The 15,113-nt window shown below is 41.6% G+C and overlaps 1 non-coding gene and 3 pseudogenes across 1 annotated transcript; all 4 read right to left on the reverse strand.

Annotated features, from left to right (window-relative positions):
- Window positions 1–9,038: 9,038 nt before the first annotated feature.
- Window positions 9,039–9,157, reverse strand: LOC113817559 (5S ribosomal RNA). Its single transcript, XR_003476790.1, has one exon. It is a non-coding gene; the product is annotated as a 5S ribosomal RNA (ribosomal RNA).
- Window positions 9,158–11,124: 1,967 nt separating this feature from the next.
- Window positions 11,125–11,244, reverse strand: LOC113817563 (5S ribosomal RNA; annotated as a pseudogene).
- Window positions 11,245–11,838: 594 nt separating this feature from the next.
- Window positions 11,839–11,957, reverse strand: LOC113817560 (5S ribosomal RNA; annotated as a pseudogene).
- A 663-nt stretch (window positions 11,958–12,620) lies between these two features.
- On the reverse strand, window positions 12,621–12,739 carry LOC113817561 (5S ribosomal RNA; annotated as a pseudogene).
- Between the last annotated feature and the right edge of the window lie 2,374 nt (window positions 12,740–15,113).

Below are 15,113 nucleotides of genomic sequence, written 5' to 3' on the forward strand. Positions count from 1 at the left end.
GATGCCCCCTCCCTAACTGAAGTAAGGTGGGCGATCTCCAAGCTGAAGTGTGGTAAAGCAGCTGGTATATGCGGCATCCCAGCTGAACTGTTAAAGGCTGGTGGTGAACCTATGGCGCAGGGGTTGCATGTTGTCCTGGCTGCCATCTGGTGGTCTGGTACCATTCCCCCTGACCCGTTGAGGGTTGTGGTCATCCCTGTCTGGAAGGGGAAGGAGGACCGATGGGACTGCAGCAACCACCGAGGCATCACACTGCTCAGTATACCAGGCAAGGTTCTTACCCACATCCTTCTGAGATGTATCAGAGATCACCTATTAAGGCATCAGAGACTGGAGCAATCTGGATTCACTCCTGGTAAGTCCACAATAGACCGTATCCTAGCGCTTCGAGTCATTATAGAGCGTCGTCGTGAGTTCAGGCGTGGGCTGCTTGCAGCCTACATTGACCTCAAGAAGGCATTCGATACAATGCATCGGGAATCACTCTGGGAGATCCTGAGACAGAGGAATTCCAACAAGGATTATTGGACTAGTAGCAAGTCTGTATACTGGTACTGAAAGTGCTGTAAAGTGTGGTGGGGGCCTGTCAAGCTTCTTCCCTGTTAGTTCAGGAGTGAGGCAAGGCTGTGTCCTTGCACCAACGCTTTTCAACACTTGCATGGACTGGATACTGGGCAGAGCTACTGTTCAAAGTCATTGTGGAGCAACTCTGGGCAATATCAAGGTTACCGACCTTGACTTTGCTGATGATGTTGCCATTCTATCTGAGTCTTTGGAATCCTTAGTGGTGGCTCTCGATGCATTTAGTAATGAAGCGAAGCCCTTGGGTCTAGAGGTCTCCTGGACCAAGACCAAGATCCAGGACTTTGGGAACATATTAGGAGAACCTGTTCAGTCGGTACGTGCTTCCGGCGAAGACATTGAAGTCACTGAGAGCTTTACATACCTTGGCAGTGTAGTTCATAACTCTGGGCTGTCAGACCATGAAGTCAGCAGATGGATTGGCCTTGACAGCAGGGGTCATGAACTCTCTGGATAAGAATATTTGGAGATGCCGGTACCTGTGCAGAAGCACCAAGCTTCGTGTCTTCAAGGTCCTGATAATACCAGTTTTGCTCTACGGTAGCGAAACCTGGACACTATCCTGCGACTTGGAGTCTCGACTTGACACTTTTGTAATAGGTCCTTGCACCGGATCATGGGGTACTGTTGGCGGGACCATGTGTCCAATCAACAGCTACACCGTGAGACTGGCACAGGACCTATTACCTGCACAATCCGTGATCGCCAACTCAGGCTTTACGGCCACCTGGCTCACTTCCCTCAGGATGATCCCACCCACCAGGTTGTCTCTGTTCAAGACAGCCCTGGGTGGAGGAGGCCTGTGGGTCGACCTAGGAAGTCGTGGCTTGGGCAGATCGATCAAACCTGTCGTGAGGAGCTTGAGATGGACCGAGTCCCTGCCTGGCGACTTGTCATGAGGGATCCTCGCAGGTACAAGCAAAGGGTGGACGCGGCTATGCGCCCCCATCGGCGTTAGCTCCGCGATGATGATGATTATTATCATCATTGTCATTGTTGTCATTAACATCAGCATCACTATCATTTCCATATCCTTAAGACTATTATCATAATCTTCATCAGTGCCATTATCAGTGCTATTATTACTAACCTCACTATACTAATTCATATCCTTATACTCAAAAGCTGATAAATGTGTTCATAATTACACCTGCATTTAATTGCAAAACCACCCAATGTATTTCCTTTCGATCATCTACTCTGTTCTGCAGTTCTTCCTTCTCTCTAATAGCCCATATTCTTAAGTAGAAAATAGTAACAGAAAAGGACGGAAAGGGAGGGAAGAGATGAAAGTATCATGTAGCCACATGAAGGTGTCTAAAATCGATCCAACATGGATGATACTACGCTAGGTAAAAAAAGAAAAAAGAAAAAGAAAAAAAAGTATATATATATATACATATATATATGTATATATATATATATATATATATATATATACACACACACACACACACACACATATACACACACACACACACACACACATATACACATTTATACACACACACACACACACACACACACACACACACACACACACACACACACACACATATATATATATATATATATATATATATATATATATATATATATATACATATATATATATATATATATATATATATATATATATATATATATATATATATATATATATACGCGACAGAATAGGATTGTTATTTCCGCATTATACACGAAAGTGGTTGATGTTTCCATAATCCTATCAGTGACATTCTTTGGAAAACTTTAGAACTGCGGTGTAACTTGGAAAACCCCACTTGAACCTCCAAGACTCTGCTGATAGAAAGGAATAATACTTTTCCCCGTGCGCCTTTTATATGCAAGAGCTCAAATAAACACGGCAATGGTCGTCGTGGTAGAGAGGAAGTAACAAAAGTCATCGTCCACAAATTTCCCCAAGTAGTGGATCTCAACTTCCTAGTGGATGGAGAGAGAGATTCATCATTAACGTCTCTTCTCCCATGTTCTGTTTCGCGGATTGAAAAAGAAATAGAAAACGGGAGGAAAATGAAAAATGAAACAGAAAACAAGAGAAGACAAGTTATTGAAACAGAAAACGAAAGGAGAAAGGTTAGCCAAATAAATACTAGAGGAGGGGAGTCGATGAAATAGAAAATGAAAGTCAGTGACCTAGAAGTCGATATGAAAATACACGGAAAAAATCAGTGAAATGGAAGAGGAACAGCGTCAAAACAAGCGAAAGATGAAGCCGTATGTAGCCCTGTAGTCGATGTGGGGCCTGAAGTAGCCTTGTCTTCCGCTAAGTATATATAACCACATATATGCTTTGGGCCTCCTCCGTATGCTATCACCACGCAGCCTATACAAGACAGCGATACAGCCCAAGCAAACAGCGCGGTCAAACACCGATAAATGTCACAAACAAACCGACCTTTGTCTGCCTCACTGTCCATGGCAGCTTGTATCAGGTGACGGTACACACATCGAGCGGTAGCATGTTCGTGACGTCTGTTCAAGTAGTGACCGGAAGCCACAAACTGAGCCACAAACTGTATCGGAGAACTCGCAAAGAGCATGCTTTTAAACCATGTGAATTGCACCGTATTTAAAATTTAAACAACGGAAGATATATAAGTGAAGACACCAAAAATAAGTGTATCTGATATATAACGTCATTGATATAGCATAACGATAGAAGGGCCAGTCATTTAGTTGTGACTGAAAGTTGAAGCATGTCTCCTATTATTAGCAAAGTAAAGTGAGTGCAACACTTTGAGTTCCATTTTCATTATCGAAGAGCGAATATGAAAGTAGTGAAATAGAAAACGGTAAGAAAGAAATTACTGAAACACAAAACCTGACCAGAGAAGTTTGTGAAATACCGAATTTGAAGGAAAAAAATCAGTGATATACAAAACAAGAGAATCTGGTAAAGTCGATGTGAGGAGAGACTTACATGATATACTAAATAGGAGAGAAAATCAGTGAAAAAGATACTCGAGTAAATCAAAGAAAATAATGCATAATAGAGAAATCTGTGGTGCAGAAAGCGAGAGGTAAAGGAAACGAGAAGACAAATGCACCGATATACGTACGAAGCTTAGATAAGTTAAGGGCAAACCACAACGAGAGTAAGCAGTGTAAACAAAAATTGAAGTCTAGAGGGAAATAGAAGTGAAAACGCATGAAACAGCGGAGTGAATACGAAACAAGAGACGAGGAATCGGGGAAATGTAAAACAAAGGGAGACAAAACATTGAAACAGAGAACAGAGGAAGATAAATCAGTGAAACATAAAACAATGAGTAAGTGAAACAGGAAACAAAAGAAGAGAAAACGGTCAACCAGGAAACAAAGGAGAGATTAGTGAAAGAAAACGAAGAGGAATCAGTGAAACGGAAACAATAAAAGAGAAACTGAAATAAAGGAAGACAGTCAAACAAAAAATGAAAGGAAAGTAAAGAAAGAAAAAAAAACATGGATTTATAAAGTTGAAACCCAAGAGAAAACAAACGTAAATATAAATAATTAACAAATAGTATAATCCAAAGAAGCAAACGTGTAGAAAAGGAACAAATCTGAAGGAACAGAAATCAGCACAAAACACTGGAAATCTGAAAACCTTTGAAAAAAGAAAAGAAAAAAACAACAACAACGGTAAATTTGGATAAAGACGTCACCTATGCTTTTCTAGACGAAACTAGATTCGTTCGATTTCTATTATTTTGGTTCGGTTGATTCTGGTGTTCGTTTGCATCGGAAATGGCTAGATTGTCTTTTCCATACCAGGGTTACGCCACTCTTGATATAATGCATGTGCACTATGGAATTCTCGTTCTCTGCTGTAACCACGGTACCGATTTAGTGCGGGGGGTTGGGGGGCTGCCCCCGCCCAGGAAAAACAAAGAATCCTCCACGTATTTACGGCAAGAGAGAGTGTTGGACAGACTCGGCATCGGGGGGTCCCGCATGTCGGTCGTAGTTACGAAAATTACACTGCAGGGGGCTGTGCCCCTTGCGACCCCCCTATTGGGGGGCTGGCCCCCCCACCCCCACCCAAGAAAACAAAAAATCCTCCACTTATTCACGGCAGGAGAGAGCGTCGGACAAAGTCGGCATCGGGCGCTTCCACATGCCGTTCGTACGCACGCGAAACACCGTACATTTAGTCACTTCAGTGAAAATAAACCTAAAACATACCTATGCAGAGGAGGGGCCGGGGTGAGGGTCGTCATATCAATGGAGCGGCTTGCGGGAGAGGTCTGGGTGAGCATGAGCGACGCGACGGCCGGTCGCAGGGCATTTTCAGAGGGTAGAACTCCGTGTTCATGTAATAGTTTCAAGCTAGCCTCATCGTCTTCAAAATAACTTTTTATAACTTGGAATGGTTTGATACCACATCCTACACAGACGGAAGTCATGGCGAGATTAATTTGAAAATTGAATTTCATAACTTCTATTTTAGGCCGTCATCTCCTTTTTTTTCCAAACCCCGGACGTCCCGGGTTGTACACGAACTCTTCGCGTTAGGGTTTTGATGCCGGACGCGTCGGGCTCATGACGTCATAGTTCGTGGAGGCGGAGCCATATCATCTATCCGAGAATTAGCTCAGCCCCCTGCTTCTGCGCATGCGTGACACTGTTTCGTCGCCTGAGCCCTTCAATGCCCGCCAACTCGAGTTCGATAGATGCCAGAGAGAGAGAGAGAGAGAGAGAGAGAGAATGATGGAAAGAGAGAGAGAGAGAGAGAGAGAGAATGATGGAGAAAGAGAGAGAGAGAGAGAGAATGATGGACAAAGAGGGAGAGAGAGAATGATGGAGAAAGAGAGAGAATGATGGAGAAAGAGAGAGAATGATGGAGAAAGAGAGAGAATGATGGAGAAAGAGAGAGAGAGAGAATGATGGAGAAAGAGAGAGAGAGAGAATGATGGAGAAAGAGAGAGAGAGAATGATGGAGAAAGAGAGAGAGAGAGAGAATGATGGAGAAAGAGAGAGAGAGAGAGAGAGAATGGTGGAGAAAGAGAGAGAGAGAGAATGATGGAGAAAGAGAGAGAGAGAGAGAATGATGGAGAAAGAGTGAGAGAGAGAATGATGGAGAAAGAGAGAGAGAGAGAGAGAATGGTGGAGAAAGAGAGAGAGGGAGAGAGAGAATGATGGAGAAAGAGAGAGAGAGAGAGAGAATGATGGAGAAAGAGAGAGAGAGAGAATGATGGAGAAAGAGAGAGAGAGAGAGAGAATGTTGGAGAAAGAGAGAGAGAGAATGATGGAGAGATAGATAGAGAGAGAATGATGGACAGAGAGAGAGAGAGAAAGAAATAATTCCATTATTTGCAATGGTTCTTCTTTGTTCATGTGCATGGCAGTGTACAGTAATACATACTAAATGAAGATAATATTAAGTTCATTCGTAGTGGAATTATAAAATAAGATAAAATAAATTGGCCGCATAATTAGAAATAAAGGTACATGGTTTGGCTTTTCATTTGATTATTAGATGTCACTGACACGGATATTTGAGATATCAGGTCTTCACTCTACTGATTTATTTCAATTTTGTGTGATTCCTTTGTTTCTCTTTATTCCATTTTGGTTTGGACGAAGTTGTGTAATAAAATCACTAAGTAATATTTACTGTAAAACTAATTAACTTTCTCACCAATGCTTCACGATAGAAATTAACCAAAAATCTGATGATATAGTTTTAAAAATATTTATATTAAAGAATGTACTTTCCCTTTTAGTGAAAGAATCCAAAATCCGCTTTCAGATAAATTTACTGTCGTTAATCTTACCTTCGTTTAACAAAAGGGTACTTCAGTTTCATTTCTGGGGGCCACTTCAGCGCTAAAACCTATGCACAGACCTTTAGATCAGTAATGAGATTTTTGACAAGCACCTGTTTTATTTAATGATTAATTTGTTTATCTTACTAATTTTATTTTTCATTATATATATTTATTTTTTGCGGCGTTGAATTATCATTAGTCATGTCCCTTTTAATAACGGTTCTTGCTTCCTAGATTGCATTTAATTTCATTAACTCATATGGTACAAGCGATATGCCTCTGCTTTGTCGTTCCTTATCTCTCCTACCAGCTCATGGTTCCTGAAGGACTGATGTGCCGTCCTTTGTCTTTACACTTAATAAGAATTTATTTGGAATTGCAAAACCACAGGCTATTTTGCACGAATAAAATAATTTTCCGATAGCTTTCGTCGTGTTTCGAACAAATCTAGCACTCATTTCCTTCGCAAACGAAGCACAACTACGATATCGGTCCCGATAGTAGGGGAGGGCAAGATACAGATTCAAGAAAATCGGGGGGGGTAATTCCGAGAAATATCGATAAAACACTACAAATTCAAATTTACCGAGCCCGGGCAAACCAGGTATTTGACACGTTTGTAGTGGCTGAAGGGGACTTCGCTAACTAAAACCCCCTTCCAGGGGGTGGGGGGCTGCCGCCCTCTCACCCCCCGCCTAGTCTGCAAAATCTTCTCCTCGTATGTTCCGGCTTGAGGGCCCAGACCCAGGAACAGTTCAACCACGTCTTACCTTATGCACTAACTCCAGACAAGCCAGGCTGCGGGTCACTGGGATCGTCGGGGTCATCCACGTCATTGTTGGCGGGAATTGCGATCGCTATCCGCCGTTCCTTATCGGACAGCGGAGCGTACAGCTTCCCGGCAATATTGAGGCACCCCATAACGGTCTGATTACCCCAGTGTTTGCTTAGCCAGTTGTTGATGAAGGAGAGTATTTGATAGGGTTCAAGTCTAGTTCCCGAGAGAAATGTCCCTTTGTAATCGCTTACCGTGAAGTTGCACTGTTTTCTCCGTTTTGTCTTTGCGACCTCTGTCCACGAACCCACTGGTGTCTGTCTTTTCTTTAATGACAGGGTGTCTTGCAGTACGGGCACTGGACTTCCACTGGAAGAACGCCGTGATCTCATAGATATTGCAAACTAGCTTCGTTATTACTATGATATTTTGCGAGAAAGTCGAATTAATTGTAATCACAACCTGCGTACTGTGTAGCCATGATTAAACTGATTTGAATTTCAACTGCTTTCTTCTAGGCCAAGCTTCTAATGTCACGTGATGATCTATTCCATATCTGATTGGTTCTATTGAATGTCTATGGTCACGTCACGTTCACGAACGAATCTAATTGGCTCATTTGATTTCCCGCGCATACGTCATCCGCTACAAATCCCTCCGACTTTAGTCGCTCTTAACGACTTTGTCATTTTGTAGGGGCGCTAGAGCGGGAAGGCTTCTGCGGCTCCTGGAAACAGTGAATTTTATGCCCTCAATAACTCCGTTATTATCAATTTGCGAAGGAAATGGTATTGAAGAGACCTATCATAGAATGGTGTGTCCTAGCATATGGTAAGCTCAGATTCTCAATATTAGGTGTGGGGTTGCATTTCCAATAATAAACTTTTTTTTTTACAGAGCTTCAGGTTCTCGTTCATTTTAAAATCACAATAAACCGGAACAGAGCCGTCTAAATTGGAGAAGTAAAATCCCAGCAGGCATTAAGTCCACGTCTACCACAAGGATATAAAAGGAGGCGGGAAGCTCTTTCCTACGGTAATTTACTATTACTGTTTTGCTATTGCTTGGAGCATAATTTCCATTGATTTCTTTATACAAATATAAAATAGAGCTGCTTTAAACTCGAGAAATGCTTAACATACTTAGCATTTATGATAAAATACTAAGAGTATCTGGTATTTCCAGGCGTTCACCCATTCAAGTATTGATCAGACCCAATATTGCTTAACTTCGCTGATCGGACGAGAAGCGGTGCTTTCAGCTTGGTATGATCGTCGGCGATTCTATTAATAGCAGCCTGTATATTTATGGCAATGTAGATATACATTTGAGTTTTCCTTTGGTCTCTTTGCTGCAAATTCATCTTACCTGCCATGCAGTTACACCTATATTCACCACTCAGAGAAGATGATCTGTATGGGAAGTGTATCTATTTTGTGCTCCCTGCTCACTAAAATCACGCACAGACGAGTCATTTTCACAAGTTTTCCGGTTCTGGAACTATACAATGAATGGTACAAAAGCAAACTTCCAAAATTGCTTTGACATTTTTGCAAAGACTTAATCGTGAGTGATTTTTTTTAGACGTGTCTTAATTACCATAATTCTGTTCTGTGATTATTTTATCAATACAATTATCACTATTATCATTATAAGGTACAATGATTTTTTTAAAGACCGTCGTAAAATATGGCTCGCATCAGGAGGAATTTAATTAAATATTTGTGTAAAGCAAAATTGCTTTAGTTACCCTGACATCCGTTTTCTGTTTATCCTCTCCAACGTCTTGACTTTTACTCTATTTCCTGCTGAATAAAGTATAATTTTCTTGATTTCTTTATATGTATATAAAAAGAGCTGCTATAATTTGTAAAGAAATGCATAACATATTCAACATATAAAAACAATATCAACGACATCTGGTGTTCCCAGGCGGTCACCCATCCAAGTACTGACCAGACCCAACGTTGCTTAATTTCGCTGGTCGGACGAGAAGCGGTGCTTTCAACATGGTATGATCATTGACATCAATATCATGAACATTACCTCATTATATTAAAGTACTATTTTTTTTCATATATTTTGTAGAATGTATCTTGTTGTTGCACCAAACTATTACAATGATACTCCTGTGATATCTGTTCCACAATGTAAGCATCAGTAACAACCGACCATCATCGGGAGTATAGATATTTCTAACTCATTTGTCGCCACTTTCATGCACCTACCGTATGATTACAATTATTCGAGCTGTGCAACTTCGTGAAGAATGGAGGTTGAAAGAGTAATGAATGAAAATGGAGTAAAATGATATTGTATCTGCTTATAAATCTCTAAATGATATAGCGCACCATAAGGAGAAATGTTCTTTATCTTTACTGTTTTCATGTAACTTCGTTGATGCTATTGTCTTGCCTTTGATGTTGGTATTGTCATTATTATTAGTTGTTACATTTGCATTCTTTATGATTATTACTAGTATTTTAAACATTATCATTATCACTATCATTCTTAGCATATGGCTATCGCTGTTGTCAATATTATCTGAGACTGGATATAATGTTCTGTTTTGTATTGTGTTTGTGCTTGTTAAGATATAATTGATTTCCACAGATATCTACCGAGAAAAGTAAACATGTTTTCTAATACTTTTCAGTCCTGCATTGATTAACTAGAACCGAGAAGAGATCAGTGAAGCGCCGACTACTTGGGGGAATAAATCCAAATCCGGTTCATGATTTACCAAACTATTGTGTCTGCTTGACTTCTATCAATTTTCGTGCATTAAATTTATATAAAAATAAGGATTTGCAATTAATATTTAAGCACTGGGAAAAGGGAGAAATGATAAAATAACAGGACATATATGTATATCATCAAATCTTATCACACCACCACAAAAGCCAATCAAAAGCAGTTTGGTTGGCTTCAACTTGATCTAAGTCAGTGCAGTTTGGACCCCCAAGGCATCCTTGAAGTATGAGGTCCATGGACTGAATGGGCTCTCCACATGTGCACTGAGCACGCTCAGAGAGCCCCCATCTAAGCAAATTGTCCCCAGTTCTTCCTAGCACGATTGAACGCAACCCAGTCTTTTCGGCTGAATGAAGAGCCATTAGAGAGATTTTCACCTGGCTCAGGGACGGACTCACTGTGATGGTGGTCAGTCTCAGTCTATCGTCTAAGTCTATATGTTGACAGTGATTCGTTACCAAGACGGTAGACAGTCACAAAGCTCTTGCGTGGCTTCAGTCTCGGCTGCACTCCTTGGTGGTGATGGAGAGGGTGCCTGTTGTCTGGTATTTGTTTCTCTGTCTCTGCCTTGGTGATAGCATCACGTCTTATGGAAGGCGAGCAGACACTTGCAAGCCTGTAGAGGGCTGGTAGAGTTGTTGGCTTTAGGTTGCCTGTGATGGTACGACAAGCACTGTTAAGTTCCGGGTCCACCTTCCAAGAGTGGCAGGATCTAGACCATACAGGAGCACAGTTCCCAGCTGTTGAATAACACAGTGCCAGAGCAGATTGTTTCAAGGTAGCAGGGTCAGTTCCCCACTGTGAGTTTGCCAGCTTAGTAAGCTTTTACGGCTCACCAGTTTTTTCTTGAGCTTCTCCACGGGTTGTTTGAAGGAGAGCGTCCTATCTAAAAATACACCCAGGTAGACGTGAGTATTAGATATGTGTATATAAAAGTACCATATATGACTACTGCCGAGATTAAAGTTAAAACGCAGTCGCTTTCTTACAATTTATGTTATCAATATTCTATTCTCATTTTTTGCAGATCATTGATAAAATTATTCCTATTATCACTAATGCAATTACCTCTAAATTGATTCTATCCAATTATTGTCTATCTTTTCCCTCTCCCATAGTAATTTACTATTACTGTTTTTCCTATTGCTTGGAGCATAATTTCCATTGATTTCTTTAAATATAAAAAGAACTGCTTTATATTTTTAAGAAATGCTTAACATACTTATCATTTATGATAAAATACTACTAGCAACTGGTGTTCCCAGTCGGTCACTCATCCAAGTACTGACCAGACCCAACGTTGCTTAACTACGCTGATCGGACGAGAAGCGGTGCTTTCAACGTGGTATGATCGTTGACGATATTATGGATAGCAGCCTGTATATTTATGGCAATGTACATCTACATTTGAGTTTTTCTTTGCTGCAAATTCATCTTACCTGCCATGCAGTTAAACCTACATACACCAGTCAGAGAAGATGATCAGTATGGGAAGTGTATCTCTTTTGTGCTCCCTGCTTACTAAAATCACGCACAGACGAGTCATTTTCACAAATTTTCTGGCCCTGGCACTCTACAATGAATGATGCAAAAGCAAACTTTCAAAATTGTTTTAACATTTTTGCGGACTCAATCGTAGTCTTAAATACAATAATCTTGTGTGATTATTTTTATCAAGACAGTTATCACTATTTGTAGGGTACAATGATTTTTAAGACTGTCGTAAAATACGTTTCGCTCATGTTATTTAATGAAATGTTTGTGTGAAGCAAAATTACTTTTACATTAGTTAGCCTGACATCCGTTTTCTGTCTATCCTCTCCAACGTCTTGACTTTTACTCTATTTCCTACTGAATGGAGTATGATTTTAATTGATTTCTTTATATGTATATAAAAAGAACTTCTATAATTTCTAAAGAAATGCATATCATAATCAGCACATATAAAAAAAATGTCAACGACATGCGGTATTCCCAGGCGGTCACCCATCCAAGTACTGACCAGACCCAACGTTGCTTAATTTTGTTGATCGGACGAGAAGCGGTGTTTTCAAAGTGGTATGATCGTTGACATAATGTAAATGAGCATTACCTAACTTTGAGGCTGTTCACACATAATTCATACACTTTAGTACAATGTATCCTTGGCTTTAGTAATAATATTAATCATTTGAATAATGATATCTGCAAAAGAACACTGGAAATAAAATACTAATAACGTCAATCTCTAAGAAAACAAGATTGCGTTTTAACTATAATCTCGGCAGTGGTTTCAAATACAGTAATTTTATGTGTACTTTTATATAAATATATTTTTCCTTTCCTATGTTTAAGTATAAGTTGGAAACTATGATGTGATACATGAAAGTTTATAGAACTCTAGCAGACACAAGAATTTGTTAAATCATCAATCAGTATTGGATTTACTCCCCAAAGTTGTCGACGCTTCACGGATCGCATTTCGGCTCTGATTAATTAATCAAGGTAAGACGGGAAATAATTAGAAAACACGTTTACTTTATTTTCGGTTGCTATTTGTGGAAATATATCAATTATATTCATAGGTTAACAAGCACACTGCAGAACATTCCAGTCTCTGCCCCAAATTCTATTGATAACGGCAATAATCATAAATTACATCGAATAGTAATGATGATAATGACAAAAAATCATTAATAATCATTAAAGACACAAAAGTAACAACGGCTGTAACATATTTCGCATATAAATTAAAATGCCAACGACATCTGGTGTTCCCAGTCAGTCACCCATCCACGTACTGACCAGCCCCAACGTTGCTTAAGTACGCTGATCGGACGAGAAGCGGTGCTTTCAACGTGGTATGATCGATGACATAGTCTAAATGAGCATTACCTAACTTTAAGGCTGTTCACATATAATTCATACACTTTAGTAGAATGTAACTTTTGTTTTTGCATTACATTTCAACATGATATTTCAGTCATATCATTGAGATCTGCTCCACATTGCAAGCATATCGGGAGTATAGATATTTCTAATTCAATTCTCGCCACTTTGATGCACTTGCCATATGACTTCTACTGATTTTGGAGCTAAGCAACTTAAGAATGCAGGTTGAACAAGTAATTACTAAAAAAATAAGTAAAATAACAATCATATCTTTAGCGTTTTCATATTACTCATTTGCTGTGTAGCGTGGTAAAAGTGTGGGGGCACCGACATTCACCCTACTATAGGAGCTGACGAGTGATCCTCGGACCGTAGAGAAGATGTGGGCATGGGCATGGGGAGAAGCCGGCCATAACTACCTCCTACAGGAGTGGACACAAAAACTGTTCTTGTGCACGGCTTTATTTACGAAAAGCTACTGCTACTACAGCCTCGAAATCACGGAGAGGCAACGACAGTCACTGGCAACAAGGTAGCACCGCAGCATATCACAAAATATCACAGTGAGGCACAAATCAAAGATCAAGAGTCCTCCCCAGAACACACTCACACCTCTCCACAGTCAAGGTCACCCGCCAACTGCCCTCTGTGGCGACTCCATGGCGCGTCACGGCAGGGGTAGCCAAGTATCCAAATTGTAAGAGGTTTGAGTGTGGGTCAAACGAGCTCCTACCGGACCCAAAACTTACTATACATACTTCTGGAGGTGTGGCGTTTATACAAAGGGCAAGGGCTTGCCAAAAGGGCATCAGAAAAAGGCATTAAAATAAAAAGTGAACACCCCAAGTGGGCAACACGACCACCCGTTCGCATAAGCGAATCCATGAATCCGGGCGCGTTCGTGTAACTAAAGATACGTAACTCTACAGCCCCTCCCCCGGGACGGAAAACGCCAAACCTCCGGAAGGGCCAGTACCCTAAAACAATACGCACAAAGAAATTTAAAATCATAAAAACGGTAAAACTAAAAGATCAAAACACAAACAACATAAAATATCAAAATACAAAAATGATTAGTAAAAATAAATCACAATAAGAACAAACACAAAAACTTCACAACACAGCAGGAGGCTCAGGAGCTTTAAGGCGCACTATAGTTAGGATCAACTGTTCAGAGTTCGGTCCACAAAAGCACTTCACTCACATAGCACTTGGTCATCCTCATGTGTCTCTTGGGCCTGCTCTAGCGGGCAAGCTTTCTCCGCTGGTGGAGAACCATCAACTGCAGGTAGTGAAAGGAGGTCTGGCACATGGTTGCTGGCTCCTACCTTTTACTTCAGCACAAAGTTATAGCCCCCAAGCTCGTAGGCATACCGACTCAGACGGGTGGTCTTCTTACACCGGGAAAATACCTCAACCAGGGGCTGGTGATCGGTCCAAACTCCAAACCGTCGACCGTAGATGTATGGGTCGAAGGCTCAGACAGCTTCCACCACAGCCACCGCCTCCAGATCGATAATGGCGTATCGGGTCTCAGCATCCTTCAGGGTACGGGACCAGTAGGCGACAGCATGAGGCACACCCTCTAGGTCACGCTGAAGAAGGGCCCCACCTAAAGCCTGTGTGCTGGCGTCACAGTGCACCTCGAAGGGCTGACTGACGTTCGGCAGGCAAAGCACTGGGTTGTTGACCAAGATGTCCTTCAAAGCGGTGAAGGCCAGCTGAGCAGTGTCTCCCCACTCAAACTTCACCCCTTTCTTGGTAAGGGCTGTCAGAGGCTTAGCCATCGTCGCGAACCCCTGGATGTGGCGACGGAAGAAACACAAGCACCCAGGAAGCGGCAGACATCCTGCACTGAGCGAGGTCGCTTCATGTCAGCAATGGTAGCAGTCTTGTCGGGGTTGGGTCTCACACCCTCAGGACCAACAATGAAGCCCAAGAGTTTCACCAGGTGCTTGGCAAGCTCACACTTCTCCAGGTTTAACTTCATCCCTGCGTTGTGCAGAAGACATAGAGTCTCCTGGAGATGCTGCAGGTGTTCGCTGAAGCTTGCCGATGCAACCACCACATCGTCCAGATACGCGAGGGTGTGACGTCCCAAGACAGAAGCCAAGACAACATTCATGGTCCTCTGGAACGTCGTCGGGGCAGTTAAGAGACCGAAGGGAAGTCTGCGAAACTGCAACAGTCGATGGCCGTCACTGAAGGCAGTCTTTTGGCGATCATCAGGGTGCACAGAGATGGCCCAGTAGGCTGATCGGCTGTCGAGAACAGTGAACCATGTGCGCCCTGAAAGAGAGTCCAGCATCTCGTCAATGCGGGGAAGAGGGTAGGCGTCTGGGGTCGTCACCCGATTC

Source organism: Penaeus vannamei, chromosome 33, assembly GCF_042767895.1.
Source record: "Penaeus vannamei isolate JL-2024 chromosome 33, ASM4276789v1, whole genome shotgun sequence".
NCBI lineage: Eukaryota > Metazoa > Arthropoda > Malacostraca > Decapoda > Penaeidae > Penaeus > Penaeus vannamei.